Source organism: Amblyomma maculatum, chromosome 1, assembly GCF_055883805.1.
Source record: "Amblyomma maculatum isolate TAMU_Amacu chromosome 1, ASM5588380v1, whole genome shotgun sequence".
Taxonomy (NCBI): domain Eukaryota; kingdom Metazoa; phylum Arthropoda; class Arachnida; order Ixodida; family Ixodidae; genus Amblyomma; species Amblyomma maculatum.
The window spans coordinates 122,972,237-122,991,559 of NC_139344.1; the positions used below are offsets into that span (position 1 = coordinate 122,972,237).

At 43.4% G+C, this 19,323-nt stretch overlaps 1 long non-coding RNA gene across 1 annotated transcript in view; it reads left to right on the plus strand.

Annotated features, from left to right (window-relative positions):
* LOC146203836 (uncharacterized) overlaps positions 1–16,043 on the plus strand; it is a 106,880-nt gene extending 90,837 nt beyond the window's left edge. Inside the window, exons 2-3 of the long non-coding RNA XR_014702452.1 lie at positions 15,199–15,320; positions 15,903–16,043. This is a non-coding gene — a long non-coding RNA (uncharacterized LOC146203836). The remainder of the gene's footprint in view (positions 1–15,198; positions 15,321–15,902) is intronic.
* Positions 16,044–19,323: the final 3,280 nt, after the last annotated feature.

Below are 19,323 nucleotides of genomic sequence, written 5' to 3' on the forward strand. Positions count from 1 at the left end.
TTTGAGATTTGTGAATTTCATAAACCTTGAATAAGCAGCGTTCGAGAAAAGAATTGAAGGGAATTATTTTATATAGACACCCGTTATATAATAGCACCATAATAATCGTCATATCCTCAGATCCTAAGTCGCTAGGCTTCTAGTATTGCGAATTTATTTTCAAAAACACATTGCATTTGTTTTTGCGGCAATAATAACTACTCTTCGTGAGCACAGAATAAATGTTGAAGGCAAACGCTTGCTATTGTAATTTTACTATGTATGAGGGGCTGAAAATTCGCAGATCCTATAAAGTTTGAATTCGTGAGAATTCCACATGATAGACTTTTGCAGGGGCTACCTCTAAATCGTGTCTTTTTTGCGTCTACAAGAAACCTATAAGAAAACTATTTTAATATAGATGGAAATGAAAAAGATGGATATTCTAAAATTTTCTGAAGATTTATAAAAATTACATCATCCGAATAGAAGAACGAAGAACAACAAAATTAGGAGCACGCCTTTGCACCGCCTTATTAACACCGCCTTTTTATTCACCGAATTTTTCGTCTTGAGAGGCGGCCACAAAGTTAGGCGAAGTGTGAAACATCTTCAGTTAGTAAATTTGTTTTTTGTTTTTTTGCCTCATTTCTCGGTGGGCACCTACACCTATAATGAACGGCGTGCGATTGGAAGTACCTATATCATCGGTTCGAATCATTATCGCAAACTAGGCGCCTGTGTGCTGTACGATGTGAGTGCACGTTAAAGAAGCTTAGGTGGTCGTAATTTCCGGAGCCCTCCACTACGGCGTCTCTCATAGGCCGGGTCGCTTTGGGACGTTAAACTAATAAACCAAACAAAACCCACATTGCAAACTAGTCTCCAAATTGACTAGAAGGTAGATGCTAAATGGGAAGCGAAACGGACGCTGCACAAATAACGGTTGCATTACAATATCGATACGAAATCACGTGCACATTTGTTTCGATCCGTTTTTCTCAGTTCTGGGTTTCGGCGACGGCGACGCATTTACGACCGACCGAACTGTATATGTTATCGCGTAAGCAAGGTAGAGTAAGGTGGAGAAGAAGTGGGGAGTTTTGCTCAGTAGTGGCACCTCTCGGTTTTGGCAATTATGGTTAAGCATAAACATTATGGCCCTCCCACGCCCGCCTTTTACTCTGCGTTTGGATGGGCAAACAGGAAGCAGCGTCGAGCCACGGGTGCAAGTAAAGGACACACAGAAGCGGGGGCGAAATGTTGCACGTTTGGTGGGAAGTACATTGCTCCGCGCTGCGAAGGTCGCAACTTGACAGCGCTTACTTGGGCGGTACGTGGGAGAGCAATAGTGTTCGCGAAACCGTGACACGTTCCGCGGCCGTGATTTCCTAATGGTTGCCCTCAGCGTGACCGGCGGCGTTGCTACGCAAAGAGTGCTAAGACCTTTATCGGCGGCGCATTTCACCAGGATGCTGCACTTACATTTTGAGCAGCTCTTGGCGTTCCTTCCTGAAACGAGCAAAAAATAATTATAACTTTCCGCCCCAGCCGCTTATGTTTTCTAGACGCAGTTGAAATTGAGTGAAAAAGTGTGCCTGCTGGCAGCCGCTGGGGAAATCGCGCCCTCCAACAATCTCCGAAATTTTCGAGGGGCACATGCGAGCTTTTATGCACTTTCGAACATCGCAGTGTAGTCGTTTATGAGGTACTCGCCGTGCCTACGGTGCAAGCTTAATGTGACTCGGTAGTACAGAGTGGTGGTGGGCGAAATGGTTAATGCAGAGTGCCGGAGAAAAGTTGTGAAGAGGACAGTGAAGAAGCGCATGGTTATTACACATGTATTCACACGCACGCAAACAAACTCACTTTTTTTTGTTTTTTCAGGGCAGCCGGATGATGTGCTGTGGCAGTTTCGAGAATATTAGTCTTTGTGCTTACGCATGCTTTCGCTCACACATTTCTCGATTTGTGGCGCTATGCAGAAATACCCCTGAGCCCTGGAGACGCCTTCTCATGGTGAACAAATGCTATGAAGACGCAAAATTCAACCTTACAACGCATTCTACTTCCACTAGTTTATCTAGCGTCACTCTGGGCTTATCACCACTTGGGAGTCGCTTCATGGGCTTCGTGGGCAGTCGAGAAAGTACGACTCACGTGATCATACCTTTGGTGAAATATTCCGTTTGTTATCGTTTCACTGAGTGCATAGCTTGTGCAAATAAGTTGCAGAAAAAATACTTTAGAGCGTTTTTATTACCCGTATTCTGTTATTTTGCAATCATTCAATACTGCACAAGATGCGCACTGAGTGTGCTTTAGAACAGCTTGCAATTTATTACATTTTGATTGACCTGCGAGGGAAAGCTATGGCCACGTGACAAGTTGGGGCGTCTTTTATTGAACGAAATATTCTACGGGGGACGCAGCCTCCCCTTGCCCCGTGGCCTGGCAGAATGGCTTTCCTTAATGATGAATTTGCGGACACTATATGGGATCAGCTCTTGGCCGGTAGGCGAGCATGCTTACTGAGCACTGAAGTACTGAGCGAACCATTGCTTCTGCGCCGCCTCATCAATGAGCAAATCGGAGACGTCACTTACGCTAAGGATCGCAGCGGGCTGACGAAATTCATTGCATCCGTGTGCTTTGACGCTTTCCGACAATCTACCTCTCGCGTAGAACCAAAGAACGCAGGGAAATTGGAGCACATCGACTTTGAGCACATGAGCCTCCCCCACGTAATCTTCGCAGATGTTGGTCGTCGTCTCGCTCGACGCACAAGCAGTGCGAGAGCATTTATCAACAGGCGAACTTGTCGCTGGAACTTTATGTCGGCCACGAGGACGTTTCCGTAGCTCGAAGCGATGGTCCAGGCTGCAGCTGCTCCCGTCATGACAGCTGCCGAGTTGAACTCAGTGGTTTTCAAGATTTACGAGTTTTGACTGGAGTTCGTCTGCCATTCAAAACCACACTAACTCCCCGAGTATGGCGTGTAAATGCAGTTGGGGCATCCCCACCGTGTATGCCGGCTTCAGCAAAGCGATGTTCCAGGACGCCAATAATCTTGGTCATGGAGACTAACAGGCGCTAAGGACATCATCGCAAATGCACCTGAGCGCCGTTGTCGAAGTCGCATGAGGCGTATGCCGGCAGTGGTCTGTTCACTCGGTCTGCGATGGCATAAGAGCGTTTGAACCTACATTGTAACCGTGTAACACACAGCCACAAGCGGGCGGCAAATGACTCCTTGGGATTTCTAGGCGTAAGGCGCATATGGCGACGATGACGAAGCGGGTCTATAGAACATGCGCAATACTCCAACATAAAAGTGTTACAGCTGCAAGTGTACATAGTAGTCCTATCAAACACAAAAAACCTGAGCTCGGCGAAGGATTCCAGTCGCTGTCTGATAATATTTCTCCCCAGACAAACCGATGGATGGCGCTAGCGTTTTATTACCAAGGAAATTGAAGGGATTGCTCAGTGTGAATTATGGACTGTGAATTCGGCTTTATTGTAAAAACTTTTGATAAGTGTGCAGTGAAGGCGGAGGCATTCATAAATGACTCAGTGTGAGCGCGTGATTTATTTAGGAAATGTTTTTTCGATCGAATGTGTATCGCGTAAAAAGTCATCTTATGTTTTTTTTTTTTTTTTTTTTTTTTTTTTTTTTGCAGTTAATTCTAGAACATCTGTGCTAAGGGGACCCTGATACGTTGTTTGGTTATCGAATCGACAAAGAAAAATGAAGCAAACAATGTCAGCTTGTACCAGACGCCCAATGTGTTCTCAAGCGAAGGCAGCGAAAATGAAAGGCACAGCAGAGCCTCCAGGCGGCATCGTGTTCAGCACGTTCTATTTTAGCGTTTCTTCACTTTTAGCGTTTCTTCACCCACGGTTTCTTCACTACAACTATATGAACAAAAACATCTCGACTGTCTTGTTTTATACCTTAACTTCTCTCATAGAATTTTGTTTTGAACAGTCTCCCAATGAACTTTGCGGAAATCTTGCGAAGTAAAACATCCTTATGCTAACATTGCCGAAAACGTACGTTCCGGTAACCTGATCGTACCACTGAAGCGCCTGATGATAAAGTGTGGAAAATGCTCCCGCTGAGTTCTTGGGAACTCGTTTGGTATGCAAAACTGGGGGTGAGTCGAACTGGCTGCTTAAATGCATGGCAATATTTTCGTGACTTCGACAAGAGCGCTCTATTCCGTCCAAGTGCCTACGAAAAGATTGCCAAAGGTAATCAGAATTACCGGAGATGTTATTTCGACCTTTGAGGTAGTGGACTGTCTGAGGCAAACATCGATACATAGTAACCATAAAACAGCCCTAACCCAGTTAAGCCATTTCAGAATCTTTCACAGACGCTTATCCTAATCTACAGCATTCTTTTTTGTTCGCCAAAGTTAATTACTTCGCAAAGTTTAACTAGCTATACTTAATTTTAGCTTGAGGCAAAAAAATATGAATGCAAAAGTTGTAGATCCTCTCTAGTAATGGCTAGTTACATTTTCAAAGCTAGCATATCTGCTCGTCATTGTTTCTACCCTGTAGAGGAAAAATTTATTTTTTACAACATGCACACGTAAGCTTGACCACGCCGCGTGATATTTATCTTTATAAAATAATACAATGAAATGCAGTAAAGCAATGAAACGTTAAATTATATTGTGCATTTTCTCAACATGTCTTCAGTTTCCGCGTCCATTCTTTGAGTATTCGTTTCGAGAGCACTTTTAAATGATACTTCCGGCACGCACACTACTTTTTTGGGGAAGCCTTCCACGTGTCAAAGAGGATCTTGAAGTGGTTTTCAATTTAGGGCGCAGCTGTAGGTCACAGTGCAAACAGCGCACCTTGGGCTTCCTTCCTGCCCTCCAAATAATAGAAATAAAACGGGTCGGGAAGTATTGACGGAGCAAATACCGGGTGGTAACTAATTTGAAGGTTTCTAGGGATTTCAAAGAGGGTGTCATAAATTATCAGCGGATCAAGTAAATTTAGACAAATTAAAACAACTCAATCATGTATTGGACGGCTGGCCTCAGTTGTCCACAGCTTTTCTTGTTGAGTGCAACCAGAAAGAAAAAGAAGTCGCTTTGTATGAAACGGTTGCTGTTTACGTGAGTGCAGCGGTAATATACCTCCGCTGTTATTATGGAAACCCGGGAAATATACAAAGCCAAGGAAGGCGGAATGAGGAACAGACGCAAGTGGAATGCTGCTTTGAGGGTCAATGCAAAACTATCTTCGTGTTTTTCTCTTTCCTCTTTTTCTTTATTTTTTTTTTTGCAGCGCCGCTGCCTAGATTCAGTGCCAGCCAGGTCACCGGTTGCGGCTCTGTCAAGCCTTCTCCTATTACCGTTTCTTCCGTCCTCGCATTATCTGATCTTTGTGCCCACTTCAATCAGGCGGACAAATGTTTGTTTTCGTTTTCATCGCGTGGGGATGCGTTATAAATGAATGAATGAAAACTTTATTTCCACTGAAAAGGAGCCCTACATCTCCCGCCCCCGGCACGCAACGCAGGCCTGGGAGCGGGTCAGGAGGGCCCCGCAGGCTGAGGTCAGGTGAGGTTACAAGCACTCTTCACGGCCTCAGCCGCCAGGCGTGTCGCGTGCCGCTGAACGGTGGGATCTCCGCTCCGCCGCCAAACCTCCCAAGCTTCGCTACTATCAATGGTAATGCCGGCGCCTGGGGAATTGGCGCATAGAATTTGGTATCCTGGCGCTTGCAGCTCGTGCTATGACGTCATAGCAGCCGCTTCCCATCTTAGTGGCGCCAAATAGAGGCGAGCGAACGTAGCTAGCCGTACGAACGTTCCCCATCATTGTGGCCGGTCACTGAGACAGCGACGGCGTCGGTACTCGACCGGCCCTGCTCTTGAGTATTAGAAGGTCAAATGTAGCGTATTGTTTGTGCGCGAAAAGTTGCGTACAGAGACGCGGAAATAATAAATTAAAATAAATTGTTCATAACCGTTGCTGTGAGCGGAGCTTTCAAATGCTGTGATTCATAATACAGCCGGCCCGGGATATATCAAAATCGAAGGGGATCGTGAAATAGTTCGACTTGTCGATAATTCGATATACAAATATGCCATCAGATGAGCTCCTCTGTAATCCAGAAATGTGAACATGGCGTACTCACGCTAGCGGCGGCCCGCCGGCGTAATGGCAGCCCACTGCTAGCTGCGCGGGAGGGGGGTGGGGGGGACCCATTCCAGTTGAAAAAAACTACAGAACCGTGTTAAGAGTATGACAAAATATTGTGTAGTTCTGTCGTAAACGTCAGATTTTTCTGCAGTTTTGTAGTACTTGTCTGAAGTTCTGTAGTTGTTCTGTAGTATGATTCTGTTGTCTGTAGTTCGGTAGCACCTTTCTGCTGTAACTACAGAAATTTCTGATGTTACTACAGAATGTTCTGTTGTCACAACAGGTTTTCCGTCAAAAACCGCACAGACATTCTGTCGTAACAACAGAAAAGGTTCTGTAATTTCTTCCGACTAGGATGGGGCACACGCGCGCGCACCTGCGCGCCTAGTGTCACTTCGGGCCAGGCATCGAAAAGAAGGGCACACTGGGCGTGCCACTACATGCCGCTTCCGTAAGCACGACCGCGCGCCCGCTCCAAATGTTTGGTAAGGAATGAATCAGAGCTTCAGAGTTAGCGCTTTTTGTATCCTCGAGTGTCCTGCCACGTGGCACAATTAAGTGTCACCGAGCTTGACGTTCAAATCAAAGCTGCTTCGTGTGATGCTTTGGTCGAAGTCACCTATGATCATGAGAGGTCTAATTCGGTTGCTGACATAGTATAAACTCAATAATGACAGCTGAAATAGGAAGCAGTTTACATCTTCAGCACTGAAGCAATCTACGCGAGAACCGCCGCAAGCCTTCTGTCAGCAAGGTTGGCTTCACCGCACACAAATCAGTGAATTGAACTTCGGCTTCTCTGCATAATAAAATTGTCACAATAAAAACATGCACGCCAGAGCGAAGGCTATTATTAATTGAACTCGGGGTGACCTCGTCAAGCAGTTTCACAGCGTTAACGCAGCCGGAAGGGCTCGCAAGGTGCGCACCGACCCGGCTCCGCGCTCGAAAGGTGATCTTGGAACAACAGCTGGAAAAGCGCCCGTCGCAGGGGTTCGACTCGCAGTTCGATACATCGAATGTTTCGCAGAGCGGGAGCTCTATAAACGCAAACACCACTCCGATACTTTTGAACAAGATTCTCAAGGGCTATTTGGAGAGTTCGATATAAGCATTAATTAGGTATATCGGAGAACGACAGTAGGCCTTAAGTTAACTGGTGCCATCCTTGAGCGTGAATATTCCGTGGCGAGCATGGTTAGAAGATCAGCCATATAGCTGAGCATAAGAATTTTATAAACACTTTCGACTAGATATTTGGTCGGCTCTGACTGCTTCGAAAAAATATTGACGATGAAAACATTGGCAAAAAAAAAAAAAAAAAAACGCCGCAAAACAAACAAACAAAAAATACCTTTAGTCTTTTTGTAATACTGAAGCGGCACTAGTCGCTACCCATAGAAGCAGGCAAATACTAGCTATCAGACGCTTCTTTTAGCCCGCAGTCAAAAGCCTATCTGCTTCTTAGGCGTTTTGGTGCTCCATGCAGCCCTTCTAAAAAAAAAAAAAAAAAAAAAAAAAAAAAAAAAAAAAAAAAAAAAAAAAAAAAACCATCCCTGCATGAACGAGAACGTGCGCAGGTTCTTTGAGTAAATTTGATCACGTAAGCGCCACATCTCGGTAAATGGCAGGGGAAAATGTCTCAAGAGGCTGTCGCAGGGTACGAAGAAGGCTTGCAGAAAAAAAAAAAAAAAAAAAAAAAAACCTCTACTGCATGGAGAAAGCGAGCGTCAACTATTCTAGCTACTACGATTTCGTCAGGCATAACGTAGTAGGTGCCAATTTTCCAGCTTTGATGTTTGCTGCTGTTCAGGGAAAATATCGGATATATTGCACTTTTTGGGCAACCTGAGCTGTCTGGAAGCGTTGCCGGCATGTTGTATTGAAATAGTTTCGATCTCGTAGCACAAGCGTTCTTGGTCCAAAGAAGTTGCAGCGAAGCTGCTGACATTTACAGTTGGCAAAGCACTTGGAAGCGCTGCTTGAGACCCGATGCTGACAGAATTCTATTTCTCCCAGTTTATCATGCAGTATAACAAAAGGTAACCCAAAAGCACGGCCCATTCCAGCTAAAGGGAATCATTTGTCTGATTACCCCACAACACGGCCTCAAAGCAGTTTGTTGGCAGAGAAAATGGCGCAACGCCAGATACCCAGGTTGGTGGACCAAGTCTCCTGAAATGATGTTCTGTCGCAAGACGTTGCAAACTCGCATTTTAAAATAAGCTTTCTTCTTTTACGCACTGCAAAACGCAGGAATAGGCTTGGGTATCCTCGGCTGCAGGCAAATAGGCGTCCACGGTCGCGTATGCCGAAAGGTCTTGCCCCTTGCACCCGTCGCATTTTGCTGAACCCCGAGGCAGACAAAACAACAACTGCGGGGCATTAAAAACAAGCAGCAGATACGTGTTGCGAAACATGCTGAAACAAAATGACAGGGGTAAAAAAACTTGAAGAAGGGCACGTTTTCGTTGCAAAAATCTGCTCTTCGCGAATTTGTGCATTTCTAAGCAAAAGAAATGAAAATAATTTCCTGTAATTTTCATGCGGCAGGCTCTGTTTAAATGAGGTCGGGGCAGATATCGTGGAAGTAGCGTAGAGTGTGTAACTCAAATAAAATACAAGCGGCATTACTTCTCTTTCGTGGGGATGGGGAGAGAGAGAAATGCCGAAGGACACAGATGGAGGACTCGGTTTCTGCCTTCTGGCCATCGCGAACAGCAGCTTCAGCCATGTTCACTCAAATACCTGATTTTTGTTTTCTTGGACTGAAGTATATTCATCTTATGAAACACAACGCACACAACGTCGTTTAGCATTATCTTTTGCTAAGGCAACGAAGACTCAAATACATATAATATGCAACTGCAAGAATAAAAAATTGACTTTCAGGATTAAACGTGGCGACCCTTTGGACCCACTTTGACAATCGTATTTTCCATGCGTGAGCTGCAGACGTCGTTGGATGCTTCTCAAATGGGGCACTGATAATAGAATGGCAGTATTCGGAAATACTAGGCCTTTGTATTACCTTGAAGGGAAGTTGCTGGGATAGTAGGCGCGTTACTGTGTTTCTAACCTGCAAGAACAGAAATAGATGATTATAATAGCATACTTCGGATTGTATTTAGTTATACTTTTGCCTATTTCCTCTCAGCCGGAGTCGCATTTAATATATAATGCGGGAACTTAGAGATATCCCTTGCTGGCTATGAGCTATAACACCTGCGGCTTAAGCGGCTTATGTATGTCTATATTTATATACAAGTAAGATGGGGTGAAGAATATATATATATACAAGTCAGACGGGGTGAAGAAAAGAATGTATTAAGGCGAAAGCCGGTAATGGCTCATGCTGTCGTGGACAAAGTGTGCCCCACTTTTGCGGTGGCTCTGATTGGCCGAGGCGGGATGACGAGAGGTCTCGACCAATCACAAAGCACCACTACAGTATGCACAAATGCGTTCCTTATAGGGCCATACGCGTATCAATGATCAATTATACTTAATTACTAAATAATTGTTCAATTATTAACCACTGAACAACAACTAATCAAATAATTCCTAATTAACTAATTGACGGCTAATAATTATTTACCTGCTTAATACCTAAATAATTATTCAGTAATTATGGATTTTTAATTAATTACTTATCAGTGCCAGTTGCGTAGCAGAATGCGGCACTCAGGCTTCCGCCTTTCACTACTTTAGTCGCTAAAGTTCTTCGTAATTTCGTCGGAAGAACGATTAGGGCGGTTCCGCGGCCAAAACGTCAATACATTCTTTTCTTCACCACGTCTGACTTTTTTTGACGTGTTCTCAACCAAGTCCAAAGAATACCCTTCTTTTTCCTATATATATGCATCTTTCGTTTGTTTGGTTATCGTGATAATATCGAGTGAAGTAATGTGAGCGTCCCGCCCCGCTCACGGCGGGCATCCTGGCATTCTGGATTACGGGATCTACGGGGTCTCGTCACGGCATGTGGTGGGGCGAGATATATGTGGGTGCACACCAGCACGACTGATGACTCGCTTCGTCGCTTTTGCGTTTAACCTTCCAAAAAAAGCGGCTCAGGCTATGAGAAGAGCCGTAGTGGAGGACTCCGGAAATATCGACTACCTCGGGTTCTTTAGCGTACACTAATATCGTACAGCACACGGGAACCTAGCTTTTCGCCTCCACCGAAAAGCGGCACCCGAGGCCGGGATTCAATCCCGCATCCTTAGGCACGGTAGTCGAGCGCCCTAATCACTGCGCTGCCCCGGCAGGCTAACCTTACAAAAAGAGATAGATGGAGAGAGGGTAGGGTAATGGCCTCAAGACACATGTCACATTCTGTAAATCCTTCAGTCCATTGTCTTTAGCGTGCGTTTTGGGTTTTTCGGTCGTATTAATGCACAAGCTTTAGCTGGGTGTTTAGTTTAATTTATGGAGTATAACGTCCTAAAGTGACTCAGGCTATAAGAGACACCATAATGAGAAGGCCTAGGAAATTTTTACTAGCTGGGGTTCTTTAACGTGCACTGACATCGCACAGTAAACGGGCACCTTGCTTTTCGCTTCTATCGAAAAGCTGCCGCCGCGGCCGGGATTCGGTCCAGTATCCTTGGGCACAATAGTCGAGCGCCCTAACCACTGGACCACCCCGGCGAGTGTGGTATAGCTGGATATGCTCAAGTAGTTATTTCTAGTGGAATGGAATGTGAATGGCACTTCCACTGAATACATTAAGCGCCAAACTCGCTCTAAATTTGTAACGTTCGATTAGGTTGTTTCAAAGAGGTCTACTAAAGGTGGTGGTGTTATATTTAGCGGTCAATTTATCATGTTTCGGAGCTCGCTGTCCCTGACGCTGCGTTCAATTATATTATAAAATACGCATATGCATAAGGACGTTATGGACACGAGTGTAAAATGAAGACGTGTAGTCGCTGTTTGCAAAACAGAAATGCAAAGTGACTCTTAAACTGTTCGCCGTTTTAGCTTGCATTGGCTTCCATTAAATTCAAACGAAATGATCGCAAAACAACTAAATCATGCCGAGCATGTCGAGTCCTTGGTTGAAAGAAACTGAGAGGACCACATGGGATTTCACCTCTCTTGAAGTCGTAACGAACGCTGTTTGAACTTTATATCAACGCTCTAATTAAACCCTCAGCATTCTCGCACTCGTATTTCAGTTATGCCGTTCACCTTTCTTTTGGCGCTGGTGTGGCTTTGCTTGTATACGTAAGTGCGGCCCTTTTATATTCTGACCACGTTTCTTCTTTAAGGCGATACGCTCAGATCGTTTTACTAATTTTAGTATTGCCATGCCCATTTGGAGAAACTTCATTCAGCAGCTGAATAAAGGTTGGTTCCCTTCCCAACTTTCAAGATTTCATTTATTGTTCTGTGCCAGAGCATTATATTGTGTGAGTTAATAAATTTATTTCCTTCGATATAACGCAAATTTGTTTAGTACCAGTAATTTTTGTCTTCATTGACATAACATAATTCAAACAACGTTACTCATATTTACGGGTCTTTGACATTCTCTTTAGAGCACTATTCGTTGAAGGTGCCTCCAGAATCAAGCCATGGAATGTGTTAACGTGGCAGGCGTCCTAAATGAAGTCAAGCAAAAATGCACAGCCAGAACAATGTTTGGACAAGTCGGAAAATTATTTAATCAATTCAGCTACGTCCCTTACGTGTTGACTTAAATGGGCAGTGAAACTCCCTGTCAGGTTAAATCGGCCGAAGAGTTACGATGTCAAAATTTTTCTCGTTGCCGTTGTGCCCTTGATAGTTCCGGCATTTCCCAGCACCATTCTGTCTTCGTCATCGCTGGCCTTGTTTTTCGTCCCCCAGAAAAATTATTCAAATTCCGCACTAGATATACGCCATTAAGATGCCGTACACTTTTCTTTTACTCAAAACTACCACATCATCGAGATTGCGTCAGGAAACTCATGCCTGGCTCAGTCGTCACGCCGGCTCCTTGTGGGACTCACGATACCAGTTGATCTACCTTGTGCGTGGCCTCCCCTGTCGAAGAAGCGTACTCTAATCTAGGCTTCTGTTCATGCATATTGTATTCTCTTTCTATGTGGCAACGGTGTGCATTCACAGAACTCTTGGCATGCCGTCTAGGCTGTCACAGCCAGCAGAGAATAGATTATTTTTTTTCGACATGTTCTCTTCCGCAAATAAGTATACGCTCGGCTTCCTGTAAGGTCCGAGAAGTTCAGATATTCTTGCTTCGTGGTGTCTCGGAATAAACAAAAAAAAAAAATGGAGGGGAAATATTTCTAAGGTCGAGTATATGGTCAGGAGCAGTCACAAGGCCCCGATAAGAAAGCACATATGGATTTTTTATATCCGTGCGAGATCTAGAAAGGAACAGATTTCTGCTTGCATTCAGAAGTTTGCCTTAAACTCCTCGCGGGTAATTTATTTGTTAACGGTGTGGGCTCTTCCTCTTATTCACATGCATATTAAAAGCTCATAGATTGTTGCCTTCTTCGATGTCAATTCACGGGGCTGCCACATGCTGACCTAAAATGCCTCATGCGCATATTTTCTCGCGCAACTCAGCTGTTATGTAGGTAAAAGGTCAACCAAGGCAGCAGAGAAGAAAAAGCATAGAAAACATTTCGGGTATATTTTAGAAACACATCAGCATGCAGCTTGATGTGATGCCCAAGGGCATACCCTGAGCATCACATTGTGAAACAGCTAAAAGCCATATGGTCAAAGAAAAGGAAAAAAAGTGAAAGAAAGAAAAGGCGCAGCACAGAGCCTTCACAGAGTGCACTTTAGTTTCGCCAAGATGTTTGGTACACAGCCATCATCATCATGCACGATCTGGAGTACGGAAACATTGCTTTTCGCTGGTAATCACTTGAACTGATCCAAAGAACACTCTGAGGGTTGTGCCATCGAGTACCAGCCCTAAATCGGAGAACTTAAAGCAAAATGACAATAACACGTCCTGAGGTATTAGTATATACTGAGCTTTCTACACAAAATAAGAAATAAGCTCAGTTGCAATAGCAATAACTGAAGGTAATTCTTATATATATATATATATATATATATATATATATATATATATATATATATATATATATATATATATATATATATATATATATATATATATATATATATATATATATATATATATATATATATATATATTTAAGCAGTATCATGAACCTCAAATCCTAGAAAGATTGGCGCGTGAAATTCAAAAAGTCAGACAATGAACCTTTGCTTTCGTTAGAAAGAAGATCAATACACAAATAAGATAGCTTTATAGTCCTTGCAACGCCAGCAGCAATTTTCTTCAAGGCAAAAAAAAAAAAAAAAGAGAAAGAAAACACTGTGGCAGCATTTAAAGCCTTAACTGTGTTGAGAATGAGCCAAGCGCAATCAGCGCGATGAGTCTGCAGGCCACTACTGTCCCTGTGCTAAATATTCACAAGGTTTGGACGGTATACGTTCGTCCAAAAGAAATATCATGACTCACAAGCCACTGTAAATATCGGTCAGGACCTAACATGTATTTCGAAGGAGTCAGCGGAGTCGGATTTGTGCTAAAGTGAAACGGAAATGAAAATGTGATAATAATATCAACAGTTAAAAAATAAAACAATCATTTTTTTCTTACGCGAAGCTTTTAGTGGTTGTTGAGCAGCTGCCAGATTCTTCATATCGAGCTAAGCTCTTCTACTGCAGATATGTCAGAGACACAAAGTCACGTGGAGTCGACCTAAATTGGGTGTGGGTATCGCGTTACCAGTGGTAGTGGTTAGTTTATGTAAAATATTTTTTCTATAAAATTTAATTTCCCGAATATGTTTACTCTCCAGCAAGTCCAGAAGAGGTGCAAATTTCTAAACATTAGAGGTAACAAAATTCTTATTGGCTTCCAATGTGGTTGCATTCCCTAGCATATGTAAAGGTAATGATTTTCTTTTTGGTGCACAACGAGCATTTTTAAGTTAAAATGTTTGACCTTTCCATTAAGCATCGTGACATTGCTGTGTCCAAAAAACTCAGTACCAGTGAAGTATGTGACCTTCAAGCTTGGTATAGTGGCAGCTGTTAATCTGATATAGATGTAGTTCAAAGATACTACTCACACCTAAGTTTCAATTCATTAGGGTCCTATCTGCAATGCTATTTGTACATCATGTTGCTGATTATTTTGTCTGCTTCGGATATATGGGGATGCAAAATGGAGTGCTAGCAGGTTATCAGGTATTGCCTCAATCTAAGACTGTGGATATAAGTAAAGCTCTGTCTTCTGATGCTTCATTACAGGCACCACGGAAGAGTTGAGAAGGTATGCTAGGCATATTGATTGAAAAAAAAAAAAATTCGAGGACATTTTGGCGACTAAAGTAATAAAAGACGAAAGCCTGAGTGCTGCATTCTGCTACGTGACTGTTGCGCATGTAGCGATGAATGCTGCTGGTTGGCCTTGCTACAGCTTGGGATCCAGGATCATGGAGAGAAAATTGTTTTTTATAAACATCCTCCAAGAGGCTATGGCGTTACGTTTTTCTTCATTTTCTCATAGTTTATATGACTTGGTTCTAATAAGGAATTATATATTGACATCCACTCAAGCGCAGCCAAACAGCTGCAAAGAAAATTAAGCTATACAGCTTTCTAAGAAACTTCATAGTGAAAGAAAATTTGTCCTGGTATGAAAAACGAACCCAGGACCGTTGCCTTTCCTGTGCTGTTAACCAAGTTAACCAGGACGGTCGGCAGATCACATGGCAGGGCGAGAGCAAATTGATGCATAACTCGAGTTTGAATGATGTTGATTGAAATTTAGGGGAATCCTCGTAGATTTCCCAATCTACTCAACCTTGGGGAATTCCCCTAAATATTTGACCATAACTTAGTTCTTAACACGATAAGCAAAGTAATGCACAACGGTCTCTAAACGTAGGCTGATGAACCTTAGCAGCTTTATGTTCTAAATAGAATGAGAAGAATTGAATAAATCACAATAATGAAATTATGTTCTGTCTTTTTACAGAGAAATCTTTGACATTAATCCACTCAGGGGAACTAAGTGGAATGGTGGTCAGAAATGGCGCACAGCGGTTCACACGAAAGTCATGAAATTGGCTGCATCTCTGCGACACAACGCCGGAAGATGTAAGTAAAGAAATGATGGATATTTTTTTTTCTTCGATACTTGCAGACATTTAGTGACCTGCAGGTTTTCTGCTGCATGTATTTTTCGTCTGGTAGAAGCAGCATTCATTTTACCTGAAGCATTACCAAGCTGTTTGCATCCATCACACCACATGAAGTCGCACCACATTCGCACAACATTCTTACATTCCTTCATGTTATGAGATAATCTTAGGACTTTACAAGTTTAACAATATGAAAAATAGGAGTTGGGCTAACTTTTTACATTCTCGCGAGCTGTAAGCACCAGGGAGAATTTGTAATCTCTTTTGTGAAAAACTTGTTCAGTACCACACAAAGAGCAAATTTAACAAAGACTGGTTTTGGATTCTTGATATTTTTTGTCTATTTACAGTATTACTGCACTATTTATATTTCACTTGCAATGATGCTGGACAAAATTCAAAAGGCTTGTGATAGATGTTGTATGTAAACATATTTCCTAATTATGGTAGCTCTGTATAAATAGTATTTTATTACAGTGTATTTATCAAATGGTTGAACTCACCCTGCATCTGGCTTTCTTTTTCTGCTCTTTTTCAGCCAGTTCGAAGAAAATGTGTTCAGGCACACAAGTTCCTGCTGGCTTTTGAGCCATTCTAGTCATTATCTTTTAACATTATGTTAAGTCATCACGCGCGAAGTCAGGCCACGTGTTAGGTCAATAAATATTTGTCATTATACTATGCTATTTGCCAATATATGCATGTCCTTTGGAATGCTGCATGACACATTCATTAGTGACAGACATCGAAAATTACAAGGTGTAGAATTGAACATGTGCTACGTATCTGAACATTGTGGGCAGATGACAAATGAAAAATGTATCCCCTGTGAAATGTTTCCTGTTCACAGGGTCTACTTTAACGTCATGTATTTGGGTATCTATGTCTATGAAAGTCTTGAAAGATGACTTCTGTAGGGCAGAAGTATTATCCTTAATTTATGGAAAATCGATAAGTCTGCACAGGCATATTATATCCTGAAAATGTTGATGAAAAACATATAACTAGTGGCCTGGAACAGATCGAACGAACCAGCACGTAATTAAAACATTTTTCTGTTATACCTCTGGATACTCCTTCGTTAACTGGGGAAGTCTGCATGCACCTAATGGTACCTTGTTCCAACAAAGCAGAAGCACCTGTCCCATAATAACAGATTCTTTTTCATAAACATATGACGTAATTTGTCATAGCTAAGCATACGGAAGTCTGCATACACATTACAGTATCTATGTTCGAACAAAGCGGAGCCACCTGTCTTTGCAAAACAAGTTTACCTAATAAACAGTAGGACATAAATTTTCATTTCAAGCACACGGAGGGGTCTGCAAACTGATTATGGAATTTCAGTTATAAAGAAACGGAAGCATGTGTCTCCTAAAAACAAACTTTTTTCAATAAATTGTAAGACGGAACTTCTTATTACCAAGGTAACAAAGATCGTCATACGGAGTCTCCGATGCTTACATTTGTCGTAATGTATGACACGGAAAAGTCTTCGTCAACGCATTACCAGCGGGTTTTTACGTAGAGTTTTTTTTATTTTTTATTTTTTATTTATTTATTTATTTTTTTTTTTTTTTTTACAGTGCACTGTACGGCTATGTTGACTCGTGTCCGGCCGGCAAAGACGCATTTGCTGGTGAAAAACCGGTATCGAGTCAAACTTCTGACGTCTTCACTGAAAACGGCGGGTTGCCACTGTTTTCAACTCAAGGGCAGTCAGCGTAGCTTCTGAGATCGGTGTCGACGCACACACTCCTCTTACGAAATCGGGCGGTGACGGCAACACCTGAATTTTTTAAAAATCTTTTCTACCTCACAAAAGGCGTCTCTCGTAACCTCGAGTCGCTTTGGGACCTTAAACCCCACAAACCAAACCTCGCAAAAACTCGGTTTATACTGAGAGTGGTCGTTTTACGATTAGAATGGGGTACATCCTTATTGATACATAACAGCTTTTGCTTGTCCTGCGTCCTTTCGAGTAGAAGAAAAAACAAAGAAAAAATAAGTAGGCGGCCTCTATCCTAGAGATCAACCGGGTGTCTGGTGCCACGCGTCTGTGAAGCCATCAATATTTCAGCATCGTTATATGCATCAGAAACAAAGTCGCCAGGAAGAATAGACTTTCTCTTTCACTGGCCCTAAATTGGAAGCCAGACAATGGTGACGAATTGCCGCTTCGCGTTCATTCAGTTTCTCTGTGCACGGCTGTGTCTGGTAGCGGGCTGCTTTCGGGTGATACTAACGCTAAAAACTGTGCCCAGAAAAGATTATAAAAAAAAAAAAAAAACATGCAACCGAGGCAAATAACGCCCCAAGAAATGCACCTTATCCGGCGCCACGAGCAAGGCACCCGCAGTATCGTCTTACCGGTGGCCGAGCCAAACGATGCGTTTCGCAAGACAGGCCCCGAGGATCCTTGAGCAAGGTTGCCTTTGAGTTCCCGTATCGGAGAGTTAGTCCACCTGCACAACCTATTCTCACTGGCGCAACATTGCAGTAAGCCGCCTAGCTACCTCCGTCTGTCCGTACCAAGCCTGTACATGGCAAGGATTCTCCCAATACCTTATTTGCTCTATTTATCTGTGCTAGAGGAGCGATAATCCGTTATTTGACACCGACGCTGACAACTGAAGCTGCTTGCGAGCTATCAGCGTTGACACCACAGGCGGTAGCTACAGCTGTCGGACGCCGAATGTATGTAAGAAATGGAACGTGCAGTCGGCCTCTTTTTTAATTGTATCGCGTGAGCGGTGACTGCTCGACGCTGCTGCAACGGAAGACGAAGGAGACGAGAAAGCATGCGAAGGTAAGGGATGTAGTCAGCATCATCTGCTAGGCTGTTGTGATTCGTTCGAATCAACCCCTACCAATTATCGGCTGCTACGCATCTGAGTCCCAAGGAGCTCTGGCCAGCTGTTTTTTATTGGCTGCGTATTGAGGACGGTATACCTTAAGAGCACACATTTTCTATAAACACCCTTGAGTGCCTAAGGAACCAATTACAACTGTTAAAAAAAAAAGGAACTATTCTTTGAAGACGATCGATATCGGCGCATTAATTCAGTCAAAGGAACGTCCTTCAAACGCTACCTGCAAACACGACCGGAGCTTAGCGTCGGGCAGGGAACATTACGCGTTTGCACCAAAGTAACAATTACTAAGCAGACTGAACGGGAAACGAAAGTTCCCACTACTCGATCATCGAACTTGTTTCGCGCTTGCACGAAGCAGACGACGCTGGCTCCAACAGCATGACTGACGCGTGTGCTCGGCCCCTCTAACGACTTCCGCGCTGCTTCGCCTTCGCGCCGCTGCACCTGGAAATCAACGCTAGCGCGATACTTTTTAAAAAAGGTGTGAGCTTTACATGGGCGAGAACATAAAACCCCACTTCGAACTAGTTTTGTGAATGTTTCCTAGGACATGTTTTACTCCTTCTACATCTGCATGCAAGCGTCTTAGGTCTCCGTGACGAGAATTAAGCTGGCGGGTATAATGCGGGCGTGAAAATAATCACGAAAAATTTACCTTATGTATGCAAAGGTAGACATGACGGAATGATCGAGGGCACGAGGTAAACTTTTTTCCGCCTTGTTCATAATACTTAGAGTGGGCGGGCTGGCTAGCTGGACAGAGTTGATAGCGCGATTTGGTTGTGGTGCCCTGTGTATGATTGCAGTGTACAGGGTCGATCACGCCTAGGATGAACACGCAAGGGGGGGATCGCTCTCTGCAAAGCGCTGCTGCAAACGGCCGCACATCACAGCCAAGTAGCGCGTGTACAGACGGGCCTGGAGCTACTACATCGCATGGGCTACCCTTTTACTAACAAGTGCAGTCAGGTCGGACGCAATGACACTCTGAAGAGAATTGACGGCCACGTGGTCGCATGTTCACCCTAAATATTGACGCCCCTGTACCTTAGTACCGCATCGCTGAGACAGCGCAAAACG